Below are 21,592 nucleotides of genomic sequence, written 5' to 3'. Positions count from 1 at the left end.
CATCAAGTAAGTCTAGGTTCACGCAGAGAGGAAGGCAGGTTATTTGCAGACGGTGTCAGAAGCCTGGCCATTTTGCTAAAGAATGTGATAATGAGAGGGTAGTAGCCTTTGAATCTACAGCCCCTAGCAGGAGCTCATCTGGGCAGGGTACGTTTTCCATGCAGGCGGAAAACTAGCACCCTCTGTTATGCTGAGCCACATATCAGATGGGGACATAACTGGCTCCAACAGTTGTAATGCTCAAATGTCTGGTCCCCCACCCAAGTTGGTAGGCTCCTGTCCAAAGGTTACCATTAATATGGGAGGGGTAGATGTCTCCTGTTTATTAGACACTGGATCCATGGTCACTACCATCACGGAGAGTTTTTTTGCCAAACATTTTAAGAACTGGGGTCCAGAGAAACTGAAAGCATGCCATTGGCTGTGGTTACGGGCAGCTAATGGGCTAGATATTCCCTATGTTGGCTACCTGGAGCTTGATTGCCAAGTGTTAGGGAGGCAAATACCGAAACGTGGTGTGTTAGTTGTTAGAGATCCTTTGGAGCCCAGCCCCAACTCAGAAATATGTGGAGTACTCGGCATGAATGTGATCCGTGAGTGTTATAGGGAGCTGTTTTTGGAACATGGCTCTGCTCTTTTTGACCTTCCTTTAGTGCAGGAGGATCCTTGGCAGCAGGCTTTGCAGCGTTGCCATACAGCGCAGCTACAGCCTGAAGCACAAGTTAGTGGCCCAGTGAGAGTTAAGGGTAGGAGAAAAATTTGCATCCCCGCAGGCACAATGAAGTTTGTACCAACTACATGTCGGAAAGTCCCTTCAGCACACACTGGAACAGCGCTTTTCGAACCATTAGATGCCGGTTTGCCTCATTGTCTCCTTTCTTCTCCAGCTTTGGTCCAGGTGGTCAGTGGCACTGCATTTATCCCAGTTACCAATGTGGGATTAACTGAGGCCATTTTGCCACCTCGCAGTCAGCTTGGCACCTTGTGCCAAGTTGAAATTGTCAGCCAATCGGATGGCTCGACCAGGCTCTTGGAAGATTTGGGAGAGGAAAAACGTGTTACCATGGCAACCCAGAGTGTGGAATCCAACCCTCTGAAAACTGCAATTAATGCAATTGATCTCTCAGCCCTCACTGTACAGGATCAGGACAGGGTAAGGGCCCTTTTGCGTGACTACCAATCTGTTTTTTCTTCTCATGATGGTGACTTAGGGTGTACCAATTTAATGACTCATGAGATCCCACTTTTAGATGAGACTCCGGTCCGCCAGCGGTATCGACGGATTCCACCTTCAGAGTATGAGAGCGTTAAGGCCCATATTCAACACCTGTTGGAGAGTCAGGTGATCAGAGAAAGTTGTAGCCCTTTTGCATCCCCAATCGTGGTAGTACGAAAGAAGGACTCCAGTATTAGGCTTTGTGTGGATTACCGTCTGCTGAACTCAAGGACTAGGAAGGATGCTTTTCCCTTGCCCCGAATTGAGGAGTCCTTGGATGTGTTGTCAGGTGCATGTTGGTTCTCTACCTTGGACTTGGCTAGTGGCTACAATCAGGTCCCTGTTGCTGAGCCAGACAAAAAGAAAACTGCTTTCTGTACTCCTTTTGGGTTATTTGAGTTCAACCGCATGCCGTTTGGCCTCTGTAATGCACCAAGCACCTTTCAGAGATTGATGGAGCGAATGTTTGGTTCCCAGAATCACCAGTCTTTGTTGTTGTACTTGGATGATGTGATTGTCTTCTCTACCACAGTAGACGAGCATATTCAGCGCCTAGGAGCAGTACTGGAGACCTTGCGGGTACAAAACTTGAAGGCCAAGTTGGAAAAATGCTGTTTTCTGCAGACAGAGGTAAAGTATCTTGGGCATGTGATCTCCAAGGACGGGGTAGCCACGGACCCAGACAAAATATCTGCGGTGTCTAATTGGCAAACTCCTAGCTCTGTTGCTGAATTGAGATCATTCTTAGGGTTTGCTAGTTACTATCGCCGCTTTGTTCCAGGTTTTGCATCCCTAGCTGCTCCGCTCCACCAGCTGGTGGCCGAACTGGCTGGGACTAAGCACAAACGCCCCTCCAAGCATGCATTGCAGGAAGTTTGGACCGAGCAGTGTGAAAATAGCTTTCAAGAGTTGAAAGCTCGGTTGGTGCATTCCCCCGTATTGGCTTATGCTAATTTTTCACAACCTTTTATCTTGGAGGTTGATGCCAGCCACTGGGGTCTGGGGGCAGTGCTTTCACAACAGCAAGCTGATGGCAAGGTGCGTCCTATAGCTTATGCTAGTCGAGGGCTAAAGCCCACGGAACGTAACATGTCCAATTACAGCTCCATGAAACTTGAATTCCTAGCCTTGAAATGGGCTATGACTGAAAAATTCAGAGAATATTTGCTGGGTAACAGGTGTGTTGTCTATACAGACAACAACCCCTTGAGCCATCTGACTACAGCAAAGCTTGGAGCTTTGGAACAGCGCTGGGCGGCTCAGCTCTCTTCTTTTGATTTTTCAATTAAGTATCGTCCGGGTCGTACAAATGGCAATGCAGATGCTTTGTCCCGACAGTGTCAGCCATCCGATCAAACTGTGTCTTTAGAAACACTGCTTCCTGGTACTTCCCTTCCAGACTCTTTAGTGCAAACAGTTTTACCACCCCAGCAAGTAATCCAATCTATGATTTCGGTTTTACCCTCTCATTCACTTGCAGACCTTGCTACTTTGCAGAGGGAGGACCCCACGATTAGTGGTTTTTTGAAGTTTTGGCGCAGAGGAACTGGCCCTACTCGCCAGGAGAGAAGAGATTTGCCAGCAGCAGTGCTGGAAATGTTGCGCCAGTGGAGGAAACTGGAAGAAAAGGAGGGCGTCCTTTATCGGCAGATCTTTCAGCCAGATGGGGGGGAACCAGTGTGCCAATTAGTGGTCCCTCAGAGTCTCAAGAATGAGGTTTTACATGGCTTGCATAATGACCATGGTTTTCAGGGAACTGACAGGACTGCAGACTTGATACGCAAGAGGTGTTATTGGCCAGGTATGTCTAAGGAGGTTCAGGATTACTGTCAGCAATGTGAATGTTGTGCGCAGGCTAAAGCAGTTTATCCCAAACCTAAAACAACCATGGGTCACCTCATGGCTGCGAGGCCCAATCAGATTCTGGCAATTGATTTCACATGCCTTGAACCCTCCGTTGATGGCCGTGAAAATGTATTGATTCTTACTGATGTGTTTTCAAAGTTCACTCAGGCCATTTCTACTAAGGATCAAAAGGCAACTACTGTGGCCAGTGTTTTGGTTTATGAGTGGTTTTATCGCTTTGGTGTTCCCTCTAGGATCCACTCCGATCAGGGGAGGAGTTTTGAAGGAGCATTAGTTCAGCAGCTATGCCAGTTATATGGTGTGGAAAAGACTCGCACCACTCCTTACCACCCACAAGGTAATGGCCAGTGTGAGCGTTTTAATCGGACTCTGCATGATCTGTTGAGAACCCTGCCCCCTGAGCAAAAGCGTCATTGGCCCATGTATTTACAGCAGCTCACCTTTTCTTACAATACCACAATCCATCAAACTACGGGTGAGTCACCCTATTTTCTTATGTTTGGCCAAGATCCCCAGCTCCCAGTTGACTTCCTGTTAGGCAGAGTGGAGGAACCCACCCACGGCCCGGTACACACTTGGGTCCAAGAGCATCAGAAACGTCTAGATGTAGCTTATAAAGGTGTGAGTAACCGCACCAAAGCAGCAGCGACGCTGCGTGCAGATCGTCAACCTGCCCCAGCTTCTGACCCCTTGCCATTGCATCAGTTAGTGTATTTGAGAGATCATAGCATTCGGGGACGGAATAAAATCCAAGATTTTTGGGGCGTTACACCGTATTGTATTGTCCGTGCCCCTGCTGATGCTGGTCCTGTGTATACAGTGGCCCCACTCAATGATCCAGAACAGAAAAGACAGGTTAATAGACAATTTATCAAGCCGATCCCTGCTGATATCTGTGAGAAAATAAGGGCAGAGCTCCAGCAAACTGCTAACCCTAGAAGTTCACCTGACCGGTTACCCCCGTCTGAGGATGAGGGAGACTTTTATGTGTGGCAACGAAGGGAGTCCCCAAGAGGTGACCCCCAAAGTGTACAAACTGATTCTGCACCTTGTCCCCAACAACTCCCAGAGGACCTGGCTATAGTAATGAGGCCGCAGTCCAGAAGGACTGATCCTGGTACCCTGACTCCACAGTGTAGTGTCCCCACTCCATTAGCTGAAAGTGGTACAGTTAGAAGAACGACACGCTCAACAGCTGGCCACCATTCCAATCCACACCATCTGCCCCAATCAGCTGAAGCCAGGCCACCTAGTGTACATTCAGTTACAGCTTTTTATAGACCGTGGCTTTAAGGTTTCATTGTCGGGTCGCCAATGCAAAAACCAGGGGGGAGAATGTGACAGGTGAGACCTGGAGACTTGGGACCGCCCCTGGTGGGCGGAGCTGGTCTTCGCTCCTTTCATAAGCGCAGGTGTGGGCAATTGGGTATTCCTTTGCAAACCTGAAGCTGCGAGTGCTTGGTCCGAGTTGGGCAAGTTGGTGTTTCTTAACTATGAAAGTCTGATACGCGTCCTCCCCTAAACTTCTGTTAGAACGGTAGGTTACACAAAAATGTACCACTTGAGCTCTGGCTGTTGGCAGAGGTTTACAGTTATTTGCACCCTTGTAGGTGGGAAACATTGCTCCGGTGAGAACGGTATAGTGGACTTCATCGCCACTGACCCACATTTATTAGGGTGTGACACGAACTTGTGGACAGGTAACAAAACCAATTCAGTAGAGGAATATTCCTGTGTTTTATTGTCCAGCTAGTGATCTCCTGCCTTTTATTTACAGAGTACCGAGCTGCTGCTTTGCCAGGTGGATTTCTGGCTGCGGGCAAAGGACCCGACACATCAGTGTGTTTTAATTTGTTTTAAACTGGTGTAAGCCGACAGACTGACTGCTGCGGCTGTCGATGGTTTTGGTTTTTTGTTTTACTTTTTCTGTATCAGTAGGCACCACAGATATTGATTCGCAGGCGGTGAAGGCGCTGCAGGGAAAACAAATCCTTTTTTGTCTCCCCGCTCTTGCATGCACAGCGGGGGGCCCGAGTGAAGACGGCACCGAAGATTTGCCTTTTTTTTCTATAGTGTTTTACCCATTTGGGGTCATGTGTGAGTTGCCGTCCATTTTTAACCTGTGTGCTATGTTGATTTGTTTTTAAACTGTTCTCCGCAGCGCTTGTCCTGCCTCACGGGCAATCGTACAGTCTTATCGTTTTTTAATAAGGTAACGTTTTTAATTGTTTTTAGGTGCTGCTGTTACACTGTTTCTTTTATTTTGTATTAAAAATTAAACTCTTTTAAACTGACTGTGCGCCTACGGCTCTGTCCTATTTTAAATAGGTACCTACCACGGGTCACACAAGGAAGAGGGAGGAAGTTACAAACTGATCCTACCACACTTCACGTGTCTCGCTATGAAACCTAACGCATCAATGGTTGTGCTGTTTTGTGCTCTTGGCCTTATCAGCACCTGTAAAGGGAGTTGTTTTCTCAAACTGCTGAAGTAAGTTCATCTAGTTTTAGCAACTTTCACTGAACAGTAACAGTGTCACAACTAAGCATATGCATAAGCACTTAAACACTTTAAATGAGAATAACAGAACATTTCTATTACAGAGGCTGGAACCTGTCCCAGTAGTAGGTAGAACACACCTGGACAGGTCACCAGTCTGTCAGAGGACTAACACAGAGACAGACATCAGAGTAACAAATCTATTTAAAATTAATGTAAGTTTGCTGCAGCTGTATGTATGAACATGTGTTTCTGTGCTCACAGTCCACCTCTCAGGAACCTGCAGTTCACTTTTAGTCTACTTTAAACAGACCTCACAAAAGGCTGATGTGGCTGGATCAGTAGTCTGATTTGAGTACGATACCTTTGGCCAGGGATTCATCTGGTGCATCGCTTCACTGCAGTCTTACGTATTTTCCCCACACCTGAATAAAAAAATACTGATATATACAAATAACAGCTTCAGCTGATGCAGCCTGACTCAATCCTAGATGTTCAGCACACAGAGACACAGAGGTGCCGTTTAAAGTTTAGTGTTAACCTGAGTCACTGATCATTTGCAGTATTACAGAGTCTGGCAGTCTTTGCATGATGTCCACGTCACTGTAAGTTTCTAGCTGACTTCACTGCAATTTCAATTTCAATTTCTGCTGTTCACAAACGCTGTCCATCTAATCTGACTGAGCTGGAGCTGTTTTGCAAAGAAGAATGGGCAAAGATTTCAGTCTGTAGATGTGCAAAGCTGGCAGAGACAGACCCTAAAAGACTGGCAGCTGGAACTGCAGTAAAAGGTGGTTCTACAAAGTGTTGACTCAGGGGGTGAATAATTACGCACACCCCACTTTGCAGTTATTTATTTGTAAAAAATGTTTGGAATCATGTATGATTTTCGTTCCACTTCTCACGTGTGCACCACTTTGTGTTGGTCTTTCACCTGGAAGTCCAATAACATTGATTCATGTTTGTGGCTGTAATGTGACAAAATGTGGGAAAGTTCAAGGGGGCCGAATACTTTTGAAAGCCACTGTATATGTAGACACAGGACTACAAGTAGAAGATCAGACATGAAAGTGGAGATAACACAGAAGACCTGCAGCAAAGGTCAGAGGTCAGACTGGGCCCCTGGATTCAACAATGAGCCAATGATCATCAAGCAGTGACTAAAGCAGAGCCCTGACGTTCTGACATTCATCACACAGTCAGAACAAATGTCTGCTGATGACTTCATCTCATGAAACGACTGATAGATGTCAGTTCATTGATCAGCTGAGCTGCTGATCTTCATCGTCACGGAAACATTCAGCTGGTTTCAATCAGTAAATAACTCCCACTACTCCCAGTTTGAACTGTTCCCACTCAAAATGCTGTGAGAACAATGATCATTGTAGAACTTCACAAACATCACGTGTTGTTTTCCACATGTAAGATCAGCAGACACACAGAAACTTCCTGTTGCCACACACGGCCTCTAAAATCTCTTCCACGCTTTCTGTCTGAAGTCCACTCTCTGTGTCGGATCCACAGGAAACAACAAGATCTTATTAACATGGTTTTCAATGTGTCTCCTTCCAAAAAGTCCAACCAATGAACAAATGTGTGTATTTGTGGAGGCCGAACAAAAGCATGACACATTTCTCTGTTTCTATAAACTGGAGTCAAACACAAACATGAAGAGTTTCACTGACAGACTCCAAAATGCCCCCACAGTGGATCAAAGGGAAATCCTACAGTGTGGCCAGAGACTCTTAATGGCTCCAACATCAACACATCCACAATGTTGGATCCAGTTCTGCCTCACAGAGTTACTAAGACACACCCTCTGCCAGCATCACAACAGCTCCACCTGCTTCACCTGCCTCCTCAGCATCTGTACACCTGAAGAGAAAAGAAAGGCTCCAACAGCTCAAATCTACAAAGGATTCATGAAGTTTCATCCAACAATAACATGTTTGCCTTCCACAGTGTGCTGTTAGACACCACTGTACCTCTGCCATTTCAAAAAGAGCAGCTTGGGAACATTTTGGCTCCAAACACTTTGTGTTTAAGTTCTTTGTTTTCTTTGTGAAGCCGACAACATCTGGAGCTTTGTGACTCATAGAAACATCATTTTGTTCTTTAGATGACAGCAGATTGGGACTGAATAATCAATCACTATCAAACCAATAAAGACAAACATGCTGATTTTACAGGAACTTTGTTGGAGAAGCTGCAAAGACATGAAACTGGTGGAGATCCCAAACCAGTTGATAGTGCTGGTTATTCCAAATAAAGCTGTTTCCCTTTGAGATGAAATGACTTTGTGTCCTGATATATAATAAAGATGTTGTTGTTTTTGAGCCCCTGTATTAAAAGTAGTTTAAAGTCAGCTTGAGTTTGATGTCTTTATGTCAAAGCTGCTCATGATGTTGAGCTGCTGATGGAATAAAAACAATATAAAAGCATGTAGTCCAGACTTAAATGTAGCCTGTTGTTAGCTGAGGTCCACACACAGTGTTTGACAGTGTAAAGTGTGTGAAAGGGCTGCTGGTGGAGCTCACTAGGATGAGCAGGTGACCACGAGGTGGAGAGCAGCTGGCCTGGCTTTGACCCGGGCCACGCCCCCTTTCTCTCTGCTTTGCTGTCACTTATCTTCACTGCTCTGTCCAATAAAGCTGAAAAAGGCCCCGAATCAAAGAAATCTGCTGCAGCCTCTGAAACGTCTTCTGTTTCCTTCCCGACGGCTTTTTCACCGTCAGCCCATCAGACAGTCCAGCAGCATTTATGATGATGTCATGATGTTGAAGAGGCTGCTACGGTGGCCTCCCATGACCCCCAGCCTCATCACAGCTGAGATGCAGACATTTGAAAACATTCAGCAGACAACTGAATAACAGTCCAACACAACAGTCTGTGTGCAGACACACACTGACCTTTCATATAGTCAAACACAGCTGGTTGAGTCATTTCTCTGTGAGTCTAAAGTGAATCTAGTATTTGAAAGTCCACTTCCTGTATTTGTTGTTGAAGACTTCTTCAGCTTCTTCTCAAGGACATCAGCTGCTTGTTTGGCAGCAGAGGCAGTTAAGAAGCTTCCTGAAAAACACTGAACAGTGAGTTCACTGTGGCATATGACAGATTCAGCTTTCTGTGTGCAAATGTGTCTGTGTCGACCTTTCAAATGCTGTTGAATCCAAAACATCAGCGGCTCCTCGGCTGCTCACTTCATGCACTTCTGTCTGTGTGACAGTCCAATGACATCACAGCTGTTTCCAGCCCCAGTGTCTCAGGACTGGACACCTTTTTTTTTTTGACACTTTTTATTTGTTTAGGAACATTTTTATGCAACAAGATAAAAGAAAAAAGAAAAAACAGAAACAGTATGAGGTCATGGGAAGATAACATACACCTGTACATACATCTGCACATCCACACATACATACGTCAACAAGTCTGCATTGCTAATTCTATGCATCAAAGGGTGCTGCCACAAGCTGTAAAGTCCAGCCATTTTCTCCACCGTCTCCTTCCCAAATCTCCCTGCAGTCGCAGAGTGAAAGTCATACATTCCATCAATTTGACGTCTTCCACTATAGAGGTAAAAAGTGTTACAGTGGGAGGATCTCTACAGAGCCAGCGTTTTGTTATGGCCTTCTTCGCAGAAGCCAAGAGAACTTTCAGAAGGTAAACATCATCTGCAACTAAATCGTCTGTAAAATATCCCAGATACAATGAGGTAAATGTACAAGACATGTGGAATCCCAACACCTCTGTAATTATCTTTATAACTTCCGTCCAGAAGGGTCGTATGAGTGGGCAGGACCAGAATATATGACCGTAATCAGCCATGACTTCCCCACAATTCCTCCAGCAAAACGCAGGTGTAGCACTGAATTTAGACTTCTGTTTAGGCGTTATGAAATAGCGTATAATGTTCTTCCAGCAGAAGTCCCGCCACATGTTGGAGTTAGTCGTGGTAAACTGTGTCTCCCAGATCTGTGCCCACCCATCTTCTGTAATCACAATGTCCATTTCTTTTTCCCATTTCTGCTTTATGTAAATCGTTGAGTGCCCTTTGAGCTTAATCAGACATTTATACAGTTTACTTATCAAGGCTCTGTTACTCCCAGAGTCATAAGCATCAATGAAAATATTAACAATCGAGAAGTCTCCACGGACACAGCTCTCCAGTCTTTTGCCAATATAGTCACGGAGTTGCAAGTATCGAAAAAAGTCTTGTTTCCCGAGATCGTAAGTCTTGCATAGGGTATCAAAAGCCATAATTTTAGATTTTACAATAACCAAACACCCAGCAGTGATTCCATGCCACACCCATTGTTTAAATCTACTATCGTGGGAAGCAGGTAGAAAATCAGGGTCATACGCTGGCCACCTCAGAAGTTTTATCTCTTCCTGGAGTTGCGCCTGCTTGACCACTCCCCTCCATATTTTTAATGTAAAAGTGACCCAGTGGCTGGGCGTCAAGGTATCGTCCAAATCAGAAGCCGCGTGACCAAGTCTAGACTGGATTGGGGTGTCTGAGAGAGACATCTCAATAGTCTTCCACCTCGCACAAAAAGATGGATTACACCAACACACCAAGGACCTCAGCTGAGCAGATAAGTAGTAATTCCTTAATGAAGGTAGAGCCAAGCCCCCTTTGTCTTTCGGCAACTGCAAAGTAGAGAACTTCACCCGTGGTCTTTTGTTAAGCCAAATGAATCTCGAAATCTGCTTATTCCATTCCCTGAATTGCTTCTCTGGAATTTGAATAGGTAAAGCAAGAAAAAGATAGAGTAGTTTGGGGAGAATATTCATTTTAATTATCTGTATCCTGTTGCCAAGGTCGAGAGGGAGCAAGGCCCAAATGTTGAGATCGCTATATATTTCTCTATTAATACGACTGTAATTAATATCGTACAGTTGTGTCAGATCTCTAGGCAGAAACACTCCCAAATATTTGATAGCAGTTGCCTCCCAATTAAACTTGAATTTTGCCAGTAGTGTCTGGTCCGGAGAAAAATTAAATGACAGAACTTGAGTTTTTTTTACATTAAGGACATACCCTGAATACAGGCCATATGTTTCCAACATCCCCATTAATACTGGTATACCTGAGCTGGGATCCATGATTGTCACCAAGACATCATCTGCATATAAACACACCTTGTACTCGTCCCCTCCTATTACAATCCCTTTCAACGATGTTTCCTGACGTATAGCCTGGGCTAGAGGTTCGATAAACAAGTTGAAGAGGTAGGGGCTTGCTGGACACCCCTGTCTACATCCTCGTTCTAAAAAAATAGTATCGGAGAGGCTACCGTTAATTTTTATTCTGGCAGTAGGGAGAGAATAAAGAGCTTGGAAACATCTTATAAACTCGCTACAGAAACCAAATCTTTTCATCACTAGGAAGAGGAAGTCCCAATTCACTGAATCATATGCTTTTTCAGCATCTAAGCTAAGAATAATTGAGCTTTTTTTCTTATTATTAATGTGTTCGATGATGTGTAAAGCTCGTCTAATATTATCGTGGGTTTGTCTATTTTTCAAGAAACCCGTTTGGTCTTCATCAATCAAAGAAGGCATTACAGCATCCATTCTTCGCACCAAAATAGTTGTGTATAGTTTATAGTCTGAGTTCAGGACACTTATAGGCCTATAAGATTTGCAGTTTAGTCTATCCTGTCCCCCCTTTGGCAAAACCGATATGAAGGCCTCCTTCCAAGAGGGAGGTACCAGACCTCCTTTCAAAATATAGTTAAAACTAGTGTCCAACAGGGGAAGAAGGCTTTCCCTCATGGTTTTGTACCATTCGGCAGGGAGCCCGTCGGTACCTGGTGATTTATTGGATTTAAGGCTGGAGATAGCTTTAATTATTTCTTCCCGAGATATTAAGGACGTTAACTTTCTATTTGCTTCTCGACCAATCGTAGGCAGGTCTAAGGAATTCAAAAAGTCAGTCATCTTATTTACATCACCCTGAGTAGATTGACTATATAAGGATTTGTAATACTTTTCAAACGCTTTTTGAATTTTATCCAGGTCAGTTACAACATTGTTACCAACCGGGTCTCTAATCTTATAAATATTATTTTCAGCTTGCTGTTTTCTAATCCGCCACGCCAACTGCTTCGCCGCCTTAGGCCCCGCCTCATAATACCTCTGTTTCATGAACCTTATGTTTTTCTCTACTTCTTCGCTCAATATCTTATCTATCTCCTGCTTAATCTGTCTGATCTGGTGGGTTACTGTAGTATTTTTATCCTTTAGACCTGACTGTTCCAAGGCCATTAATCTATTCTGCAGTTGTAACAATTCTTGTGACTTTTTCTTTTTAATCATGGTCGACCACGCAATTATTTTACCTCTGAGGACAGCTTTGGCTGCATCCCATACAATACTGTGATTTGTCTCTCCATTATCATTGTCCTGCAGGTACAAGTTAAGATCGGCTGTCATTTGTTTCACAAAAGCGGGGTCATTTAACATACCGGTATTTAGTCTCCACAAAGTTGTCTTCCGTGTCCCGTCCAAATGTAACGTTATATAAAGTCCACTGTGGTCAGAGACATCTCTTGGACCTATTCTGCAATCTTTTATCCTGTGTAAATCCCTATTAAACATAAAACAGTAATCTATCCTCGAATACACTGAGTGTCGAGCAGAGTAAAAAGTGAATCCTGACGCTGACCCATGGATAGATCGCCACACGTCAATAAGCCCTAATTCCGTTAACATTCCTTTAACCCGTTTCCCTCCAGATGTGCTTTTCCTGTCCCTATTATTTGAGTCTAATCTGGGATTTAACAGTAAATTAAAATCTCCTGCACAAATAAGAGTTCCCACCGTTTCCTTAGAGATCAAATCAAATATCTTCTTAAAGAAGCTTGCGTTGCTTCCTGGGGGTGCATAGACATTTAATAGTGTGACCGTCTTATTCTCTATTCTACCTTTTACTAAAACAAACCGACCTTCCTTATCACTTATAGTAGATATATGTTCAAATTTTATTTTATTTGAGATAAGGATAGCTACTCCTCGTTTTTTCCCGGCCCTATACGATGAATAAAATGTATGTCTGAAACCCATCTTTTTTAATTTCTCATGTTCTGCATTATCTAGATGAGTTTCTTGCCAATATGCCAAATCTACTGTCTCCTTTTTCAATTTGGCAATTAATTTGCTTCTTTTAATAGGGCTATTCAGGCCATTTACATTTAGTGACAGCATTTTATAGAAATTATAAGCCATCAAGTGGATATGTGGAATACAACATAATCAACCCAGACCTCAGAACATCACAACCAGAACTCACTGAACAGCAAACACACAAAACATTAACAGGAGCTTCCAATACAAAGGATATAACAGTATCCTTTGACATTGAGGGGACTGGCCACAGGGTGGGGCCCCTCATCCGACAAGAGGGGAGTGACCGACAAAAAAGCCAAAAAAGGGCAAAAAATAAACGAAACAGTCTCTTATCGCTACTAGACATAACGTGGTGGTTCTCTAACCATGTCCGTAGGCACCAACCTAAAGAAATATGAATTCTGAAGGATACGAAAGTCAGTGTTCCTGCGGTTAGATTATCAAAACTCTACCGCCAGCTATCTCACCGTTGTCCCGCCATCAGCTGTTCACTCGTCTGCTGACACTTTTTCTTGCTCCCTCCGGAATGCTTGGAGTTTTTCCCGCACGTGCTGCTGGAAGCCGCCCCCGCAGTGTGCTGTCTGCGTTTCCCAAGGAAGTAGCTGCTTTATCGTGTCCTCTGTCATCCTGTTGGTTTGGTTCCCCAAGGTGATCTTACCCACGGCTATTCCCCGCTTTCTTAAATCCTTGGCAGCTTGGCTCGCGGTATTATATAGGACATTGCCTGACGCATAAAACACTCGCATCTTACTTAGTGGTGTCTGGAAACGGATCCCGTTGTCCTTCAAAGCCTTCTTAACTGGGATATATTCCCGTCTCCTTTTCTGCACTTCCAGGGAATAGTCATGATCGAAATACACCCGTTTGTTTTGGATATGTACCCCTTTGTTCCACGCCGTGCGGAGAATCTCTTCTTTAACAGAGAACCGGAGGAAGCGCACTATTATTGAGCGTGGTGGGGCGTTCGGGGGTGGTTTCGGTCCCAACGCGCGGTGTGCGCGCTCAATGCCGAGAGCACGGTCCGGGCCGAAATCTTCGCCTAGGTGTTCTTTGATCAGATTTTCAACAAAGGTAGTCACCGACGAGCCCTCCGAGTTTTCCGGTACGCCGTAGATCCGGATGTTCTTGCGTCTAGCGCGGCCCTCCATATCGGACACCTTTTCCTGAAGCGCCCGTTGATTTTCCAACAGCTGCACAAGTGTATCCCTAACACCAATGTCCCAGCGTTCCGAGTCAGCCATGTTGTCCTCGACGTGCTTTAGCCGACCAGTCATCTCCTCCACCTGATCCGCCATCTCGTGTAATCTTTGATTCAATTCCTTAGAGAGTTCGGCCATTTGCTTCTTTACATCCTCCCGAAATTCCGTACCGAATGCTTTGAAGTCACTCTTCAATTCGGTTCGCAATGTAGCCATTTCGGCCACCAGTACGCTACTCACAGCATCCCGAAGCCAACCCAGACCTTCACCTCGGTCGCCATCTTGTCCCGATGCGAGGCTTGCCTCACTAGCCGCGGCGTCCTTCTCCATTTCACAGTCAAGAATGTTTCGTAGCCCGTATCCTCCCTTTTTAGATTTATCCCCACTCATTCTTGAGTCGAAAAATGGCAATGTAGCCCTAATACAGCTCTCGAGTCCGGGGAAACACACGGTTGGTGCCGGAGGTCACTCTCTATGCGGCCATGCGGTGCTACGAGCCACCGGAAGTCAGGACTGGACACCTTTAAACATGTCGAGGATCAAACAGCGTCCAGCTAAACACACATGAAACTATCAGAGCTGACAATCATTCCAATAACATCTAATGGTTCATGTATGTAGACACAGGACTACAAGGAAATGGCTCTCAGCATCTGGCTGTGGGAACACATGAGTCCCTGTTTGTGTTCAGATTGTGTGCATGTTTTAGACGTGTGTCACATGTAGAAACACAACAATCCCACAATGACACACAGATGTGTTTGACACAGCTGTGCAGCTGTAAGTTGTTTCTAATGATTCATTGAAGCTCTTCTAACATTCTGGAGACGATCAGTACATGAATCTGTTCAACACGACAACAGTTTGACTTCAGTGAGAACGTTTGCATTAAATAACCTTCTTCATCCAGCTGACAGCATCTTCATCCTATGATGTGAACAGTTCCTCCTGTTGATGACAAACCTCTGACAGGATCTGCTTGAGGAGCTTTTTCATGTGCAGCTCTCTGAGCTCAGGGCTGAGCTGCTGTTTCATCTTTAAGAGCTGCTGCCTCCTCGCCGGACTTGTTCTCCTCTTCTTCTCCTAATGACACCATTTCTGCTTCATATTAAATTCAATAAAGATGCTGACATGTATCTGTAGCAACAACATCATTGAATCTAGAACAACTGGAGCCAAACCAGTGGCTCTGCTGGGATCACTGGTGAGCCAACACTTCCTTGTTGATGCAGATTTCAGGGCTTCCTTTTGCTCCTCCGTTATAACTGTTCTCTCTTCTCAACACATGATGACACAAAGGAATCAGCAGTGACAAAGATGATGCTGAAGAGAAGCACACACTTCACACATATAACAGACCAGTGCAGTTACACACACCTCTGCTCGACATCAGGCCTCAAACAAAGACACAAAACACTAACTTGACTCTAAACAGAAGAAACGAGCAGCTGTTTCTGTTCTGTGCTTATTTATATTTGACACACATGCTTCTCTTTGTGCAAACACACATCGCACTATAAGGGTAACCTCGCACACAATGATTGGACAGCACAGTGATGATGCTGGGAGATCCTATACGCAGCAACACAGAAACACTGAGAACTTTAAACAATGATGGAAAGTGTTATAAATGACTTGTTGGCCTCTGATCTGTCACAAACAGCTGAAACGTGTCTCTCATGAGTCACATGAAGGTTTTTGACAGAAAGGACAAAAAGTAGCTGCAGTCAGTTTGTGTCATTTTTATATTTATTCATCTGGGAGAAAAATCTGAGGGACATTAAAATGTGTTTTCAACAGAGACAAGAACATGAATATAACAGAACAGGTAAATGAACATGTTTCAAGTAAACAGCTGGACTGATCAGGTCCAAACACAGAGTGATAAACTTGTCAAACAGCTGTCATATCTTTATATAGAAGCTCTTTATAAATGCTGCTCACTGCAGTCTGTTTACTAATAATGTCAAAGTGTTAGAAACACAGAAACATCAGAATGGTCTTTGTTCACAGAAACCTGTCTGGGATCCTTTGTTGTTCTTTTGATGCAGAGTTACATTATAAATATAAAGAGTTATTTCAGAGTCTCATCAGTTTTCCTGCATGTCTTTATTTAACACATCAGCAGGGCTGAAGCTCTCATGTTAAACACACACTGATCTATGGACACGTTCATGTGTTTCTAACAGAACCAGGCTGTTATCAGCCTGCACTAACATTATGTCACACACACTGAATGTAACAGTGACAGTTTACATCATCACACAATCAGCTGTGATTGTTTCACTGTCATCAAACGAGTCAACAGGAAGTAGAATCAATAGAAACCAATCATTTACTGACAGCATGTCTGATGGAAATAAGTGCAGATTATGTATGAAGTCTAACTGCACACAGTAACTGTGTTACAATAAGGACTTAACAGCGCCCTCTGCTGGAGTGTTTCAGTACTGCGTTAACTAGAATACACCACCTCCTCCTCACACCACCTGCTACAGCTCTACTCTTCTATGACTACAGTCATCCACAGCACTGATGTGAGGTCACATGGTTCATATGTAAGGAGCACAGCTGACCTCAGGTCAGTTTAATGACTGTGAGCAGCAGCTGTGTTATTGTCACTGTGACAGGGAGACACTCTCAGACACAGCGCTCATGTCAGCTTGTTCTCATGCAGGAGGATCAGGAGCTCCATGTTTGTCTTTCTGTTTGAATCATGATGTGTTTGTGCCATCAGAGTCTGTCATGAGTACTCAGGGTTTCACAGCAGCTCTTCTGGATGCTGACGAGGACTCCAACCTCATGTTTCACCTCTCTGAGCTTCTGATGTCTGTGAACACTCGTGTTTCTTCTCTGGGCTCATCTGGACAAAAACACCTTTCTGTGTTTGGCTGCAGCCTCATTCTGACTGACAGGAAGTGTGTTATCCATGAGCTGCACTTCTGTGAGGAAGTTTCCTGCTGTGTTTCCTGTCTGTGGACAAACACGAGTGTTCCAGCTGAGGACTTGCTTCCTTCCACCTGTCCATACAGGACATCACGCTGTCTGCAGCTCTGTAAATGCAGCTCCAGGTCCTTCCACGTGCTGCTCTGTATTTGTGCAGTTTGTAGTGTGTCCTGGGAAACGTAGCACACATGGTGTTCTTCTGCTGTTTCCTCCTTTCACTGAGTGTGAAACACTGACGCTGTGCTGTTGTTCACAGAGGGGAGCTGATTCTAGCTGCAGCTGGACTCTGTCATCTAACTGAATGTGTTGGTGCTGATCACGGGGCTCTGAGGGGGGAGCAGCAGGAGGACTCTGGATGCTGACGTCAGTGTATCTGTGGAAGCTCCCACAGCGTGTCTGTCATTCAATATTGTGCTGTATATTGTATCTATGCAAAGATGAACAGACTGTGTGTTCACTGGTCTCTGTGCTGCAGCTCTGATGTCATCATCACTCCCTCCTCCACCCTCAGCAGTCCCAGCATGCTGCTGTGGTGCACCCCACCCTCACTCTACACCTGAGCCACAGACCACACCCTCCACCTCAATATACACCACAGTTTTCTCTGCTGTGGAAATGAGATCAGGAGGAAATCATCATTATTATTATTTAATAAACGCTCACATTAATGTGGGCTTATTTGTTTCATATTAGAAACATTAGTTGAGTGTTTTTAGTATAAAATGGTCAAAGTCCCTCTTTTTGCTCCTCCCCTCACCTGTGGATGGACGCTGCTGTTACCGTGGTGACAGCTTGGATGTGTTTCAGTCCTGCCTGGTTATCACTGCAGGAATCTTTACTTTCACATTTATTACAGGTAATAACTCTGATTTTTCTGTGTATTATGAACTAAATGTATCCTGATACACACAGAGATGGATGAGCAGAGGTCACATGATGAAAGAACAAACATGGAGTCTTTGATTTATTTAGATATTTATTGATGAATGCAAACAAACCTGACACTGAACCATCGTCCAGCAGAACAAACCTGATCACATGACCTGCTGACCCAAACAGTGCAAAGCTCCATGGCAACAACAACAAACAGCCTCACATATGTTAACAGAGGCTGTTAGAAGCACAGAGTCTTTACAGTCTTTCTCCTGCTTGGACACAGATCTCTGCACATCTTCATCACAGTTACTCACAGACGTGCAGAGTGTGTGGATATCAAAGCTAAGTTTCCACCATGTTTGTAGTCTGTACTGGGACTCATGGAGCATCTCTCTATGAGCACTCAGTGCTTTAAACAGTGAGTCCCAGTTTAACCAGCAGCCTTCACACCACACATCACACAGACATGGAAACTTCAAACCTCAGACTGAAGACACCATCAGAAATAAACAGATTGTGATGAAGATGAAGAACTGGACCAGTTTGCTGTGGTTTCTTCTGTTCCTGTCAGAAATAAGAGTCTGGCAGCACTTTGCTCTCCTTCCACATGTTTAAGGAGGAAGTGAAGAAGAGCGAGTGAGTCGTCTTCCTCTGTGGGCCCAACATCAGGCAGCAGCCACGTATTTTTAAAAACCCAGCACACTGCTTCAGAAACACTGAGTCCAGGTGACCAGAGTCATGTGATCAGTGAGGTCTTCACTCAGGACGTCACTGCTTCAGGACCTGATTCAGAGGTTTATAAGGACGTGGATCATTGGTGCTGATGTTGTGTGAGAGCTGGTGAACCATGGGGAACATAAATAACAACCAGGCCATCAGCAGTTCTACCCCCAGCTCTAACACCTACATAATACACTATACATATAGTTATTGTTAAGGTTCAAATATTGAGGAAGGAGAGTACAAACAACCAGGTCCAGAAGAGCTTGGTCAAACAATTGATTTTAATGAACACAGGCGTGGGGGGACCAGCGCCGTACGCAGACAGCGCTGATCTCCGACTAATCAAAGCATAAACAGATATTTTATACCATCGGGGTTTGAATTTAATGACGCCCCTTCAACGTCACACAGATACATACATACATACGTCAAATCAAAACCACAATGACTTTTAACACAGTTTGAAAAGAACATTATCTCTATCTTCATGGCAGATGTTTCCTGTCAACCTTTTGACTGCCGCTTCTCCAAAACCACAGACCATGCTCTGCAGTAAGATACCACTTCTGCACGCCCGCAGTTGCAAGCAAACATGATTAACCTCTCACCTATAACTGAATGTATCTACTATGTCTGTGTGTGTCACGACCTCACTTGGCACTCTGTGTCACCTCTCACCTACTAACGCTCGCAGTCAAACAGAGGCCACTCTCACATGTGTTAGCAGTTTACTAAAACTATATATGTAGTATATTGAATAAATGTTTTAATCAAGAACCTCTACTAGAAGCTTAATAAAAGAATATAAAAGTATAAAAGATAATAATGAACAACCTGGTTATTCAAATAGCATCATCCAAACAGCTCCTCAGAATAAGCTGCACTTACACTCTGCTTTTAGTTTCACTTTTGCAAAAGCACGCTCTGCAAACCTGCAGTTTCCTGTCAAGACTTTGCACAGAGTGTCCTCAGAATCAACAGAATCAGCCCATACACACTTAAGATTATAACAAGCATTCAAAAGCATTTAAGATCATAGATTCAACTCAACAGTTTAAAGTGGTTATAACTGCACCTGTAGTAAAGGCTAATTGGGTACCAAAATGTTTAAACATCTGAATGCAATATCAATGCTGTAGATTATATTATTAATGCAATGGTAATGATGATGATTATTAACAGTAGCAACAAAATAATTTCCCTGATCTCCACATTATATAGGTTATAGTATGTTATATATAAACGTAGCTGAAGCAGTTTCATTTGTAGCTTCACGCTGCACTTCACATGTTTGTCCACCAGATGGCAGCACAGAGGCCTGTGTTGGAAAGCTTTGAGTAATGAAGCGTTTTCAATCCAAGCTTCAGAAAGCTTCATGTGGTCATCAAGGAAGCAACCAGGAAATATCTGCTGTGTGTAAAAACAGCAACACAAGAATCCAGGATGAAGACAAGAAACTCAAAGCTCACAAAACAGGTGGAGCTAATTTTGTGACGTGTTTCTGTAAAAACACCACAGAAGTGAATCATCAAAGTTTCCATGTGAGCTGATGATGCTGCTGCAGAGTTTCTGTGAACCTCCTGTGACCCCGCCTCCTCATACAGAGACATCTGATTGCTCTTCAAACTGCATCACGTGGACACATGTGATTGTGTGTTGTAGTATTGATCCCAATGCTGGTATCAGTCCTGGATCAATAACACTGGATGGATGCGTTCAGCATGGAGCCCCTGAGCTGTGTTACAGACAAACATGGAAACTGACAGGTCTGTGTCATTCACAGTCTGTAACACTTCTAAACAACAGAGGCTGACCCAAGTGCCTCAGAGCCAGGCACGCTCACATCACAGCTCTCTAAATAAGCCAGTTTCAAAATAAGAGCTGAAAGCTGTGTTTGCTTGTGTTAGCTTATTATTGTGGAGACTAACATCCAGTGATCATGTGTTCAGACTCATAATGATTACTCTCAGAAATCCTGATCTTTGTATTTACTGTGTGTTGGATCAATAACTGAGATTCATGGTATCACACAGCTGTGCTGCTGCTGATGTCAGCACATCTGGAACAATACGAGGTATCTGCTACCAGACTGAGCAGGACGTGAGACCTGTGGACTGTTTAAAGCTGTCCCTCCACAGCTCACTCAGACCTGATCCACACCTCAGTGATATTCTCTGACTTCCTCAGTAGAGACAGAAACCATTCAGATCTGGGACCATCAGCTGACTGATGATGTCACACAGACTGTGTTTTTCAGGAACAGTGATTCTGATGTGAGCCTGCTAGCTGACAGCAGACCTGATGAAAGCACATGTTCACATCTGTGAGGACAGACTGGACTCTTTGACTGCACCTTGGTTCTCCTCAGAGGTCTGTACAGGAGCATGTCCACCCCCACTGAAGATCTCAGTCACTGTGAAACATAGAAAGCTGCTTGTGTGGCCTCTGCCTCACATGTAGATACAGCTACAGGTTTCTCTGTCAGTCAGACTGAAACAGTGTCCTGATGCTGCATCATTCAGCTCTGTGCCCCAGTCAGCATCACTGGGAGCTACCAGTGTTTCTGCCCTTTTCCTGTAACACTACACTCAGCACAGGCTCAGCTGGTATCCAGTGTTGGACTTTGGCTTCAGCTGCTGTGATAGATCCTCTAACATAGATCAGCTCTGCTACATGTTGTTAGATAAGTGCAGCTGCTGTCATGTCCTGATGTTTCTCTGGCTCAGCAGCTTCTCCATCAGAGGTTCACATGGAGCTGATCCAGTATCTCCAGTAACTGTGTTCTGTGCCTCACTGGTTCATCCTTCTGTCTGTGTGACGTCAGTCAGATGTTGAAGTTAAACTCTGTAATCTTCACTGTGTCACAGAGTTCAGTGAGTCCCGTTATTCACAGTATCAATCAGATCATCAGAGAACAGCTGATCAGCAATCAGTGGTGCCAACAGCGCCTCCTGTGGTGAGAGGATGCAATAATGCAATGTAGCATTTTTCCACTCAACACTTGCAGTCATGGAAACTGTCTGTTGGATCTGTGTGACGTTGCTTTCTTGGTTAGAGTTCCTCACAAATGTCCAGATGATTCTTCTAATGAGGCGTCGACCATGTTTGCAGCTCTTTGGAAGAAAACGTCGCCCT

At 44.4% G+C, this 21,592-nt stretch overlaps 2 protein-coding genes and 1 long non-coding RNA gene across 3 annotated transcripts in view; 2 read left to right on the top strand and 1 right to left on the bottom strand.

Moving 5' to 3' along the window:
• Window positions 1–21,592, top strand: part of LOC147336918 (protein NLRC3-like) — a 1,139,417-nt gene that overhangs the window by 358,034 nt on the left and 759,791 nt on the right. The window lies entirely within an intron of this gene.
• Window positions 1–21,592, bottom strand: part of LOC147336935 (NACHT, LRR and PYD domains-containing protein 12-like) — a 98,464-nt gene that overhangs the window by 48,667 nt on the left and 28,205 nt on the right. The window lies entirely within an intron of this gene.
• Window positions 4,714–5,377, top strand: LOC147336937 (uncharacterized). Its single transcript, XR_015128657.1, has 2 exons — window positions 4,714–4,782; window positions 4,860–5,377. It is a non-coding gene; the product is annotated as an uncharacterized LOC147336937 (long non-coding RNA).

Source organism: Aulonocara sp. 'chitande type north' Nkhata Bay, linkage group LG3 (assembly GCF_057382095.1).
Source record: "Aulonocara sp. 'chitande type north' Nkhata Bay isolate Kocher_YH1m ecotype deep benthic linkage group LG3, A_spYH_male_GT1.1, whole genome shotgun sequence".
Lineage (NCBI taxonomy): Eukaryota > Metazoa > Chordata > Actinopteri > Cichliformes > Cichlidae > Aulonocara > Aulonocara sp. 'chitande type north' Nkhata Bay.
This window is presented reverse-complemented; position numbering and strand designations above follow the sequence as displayed.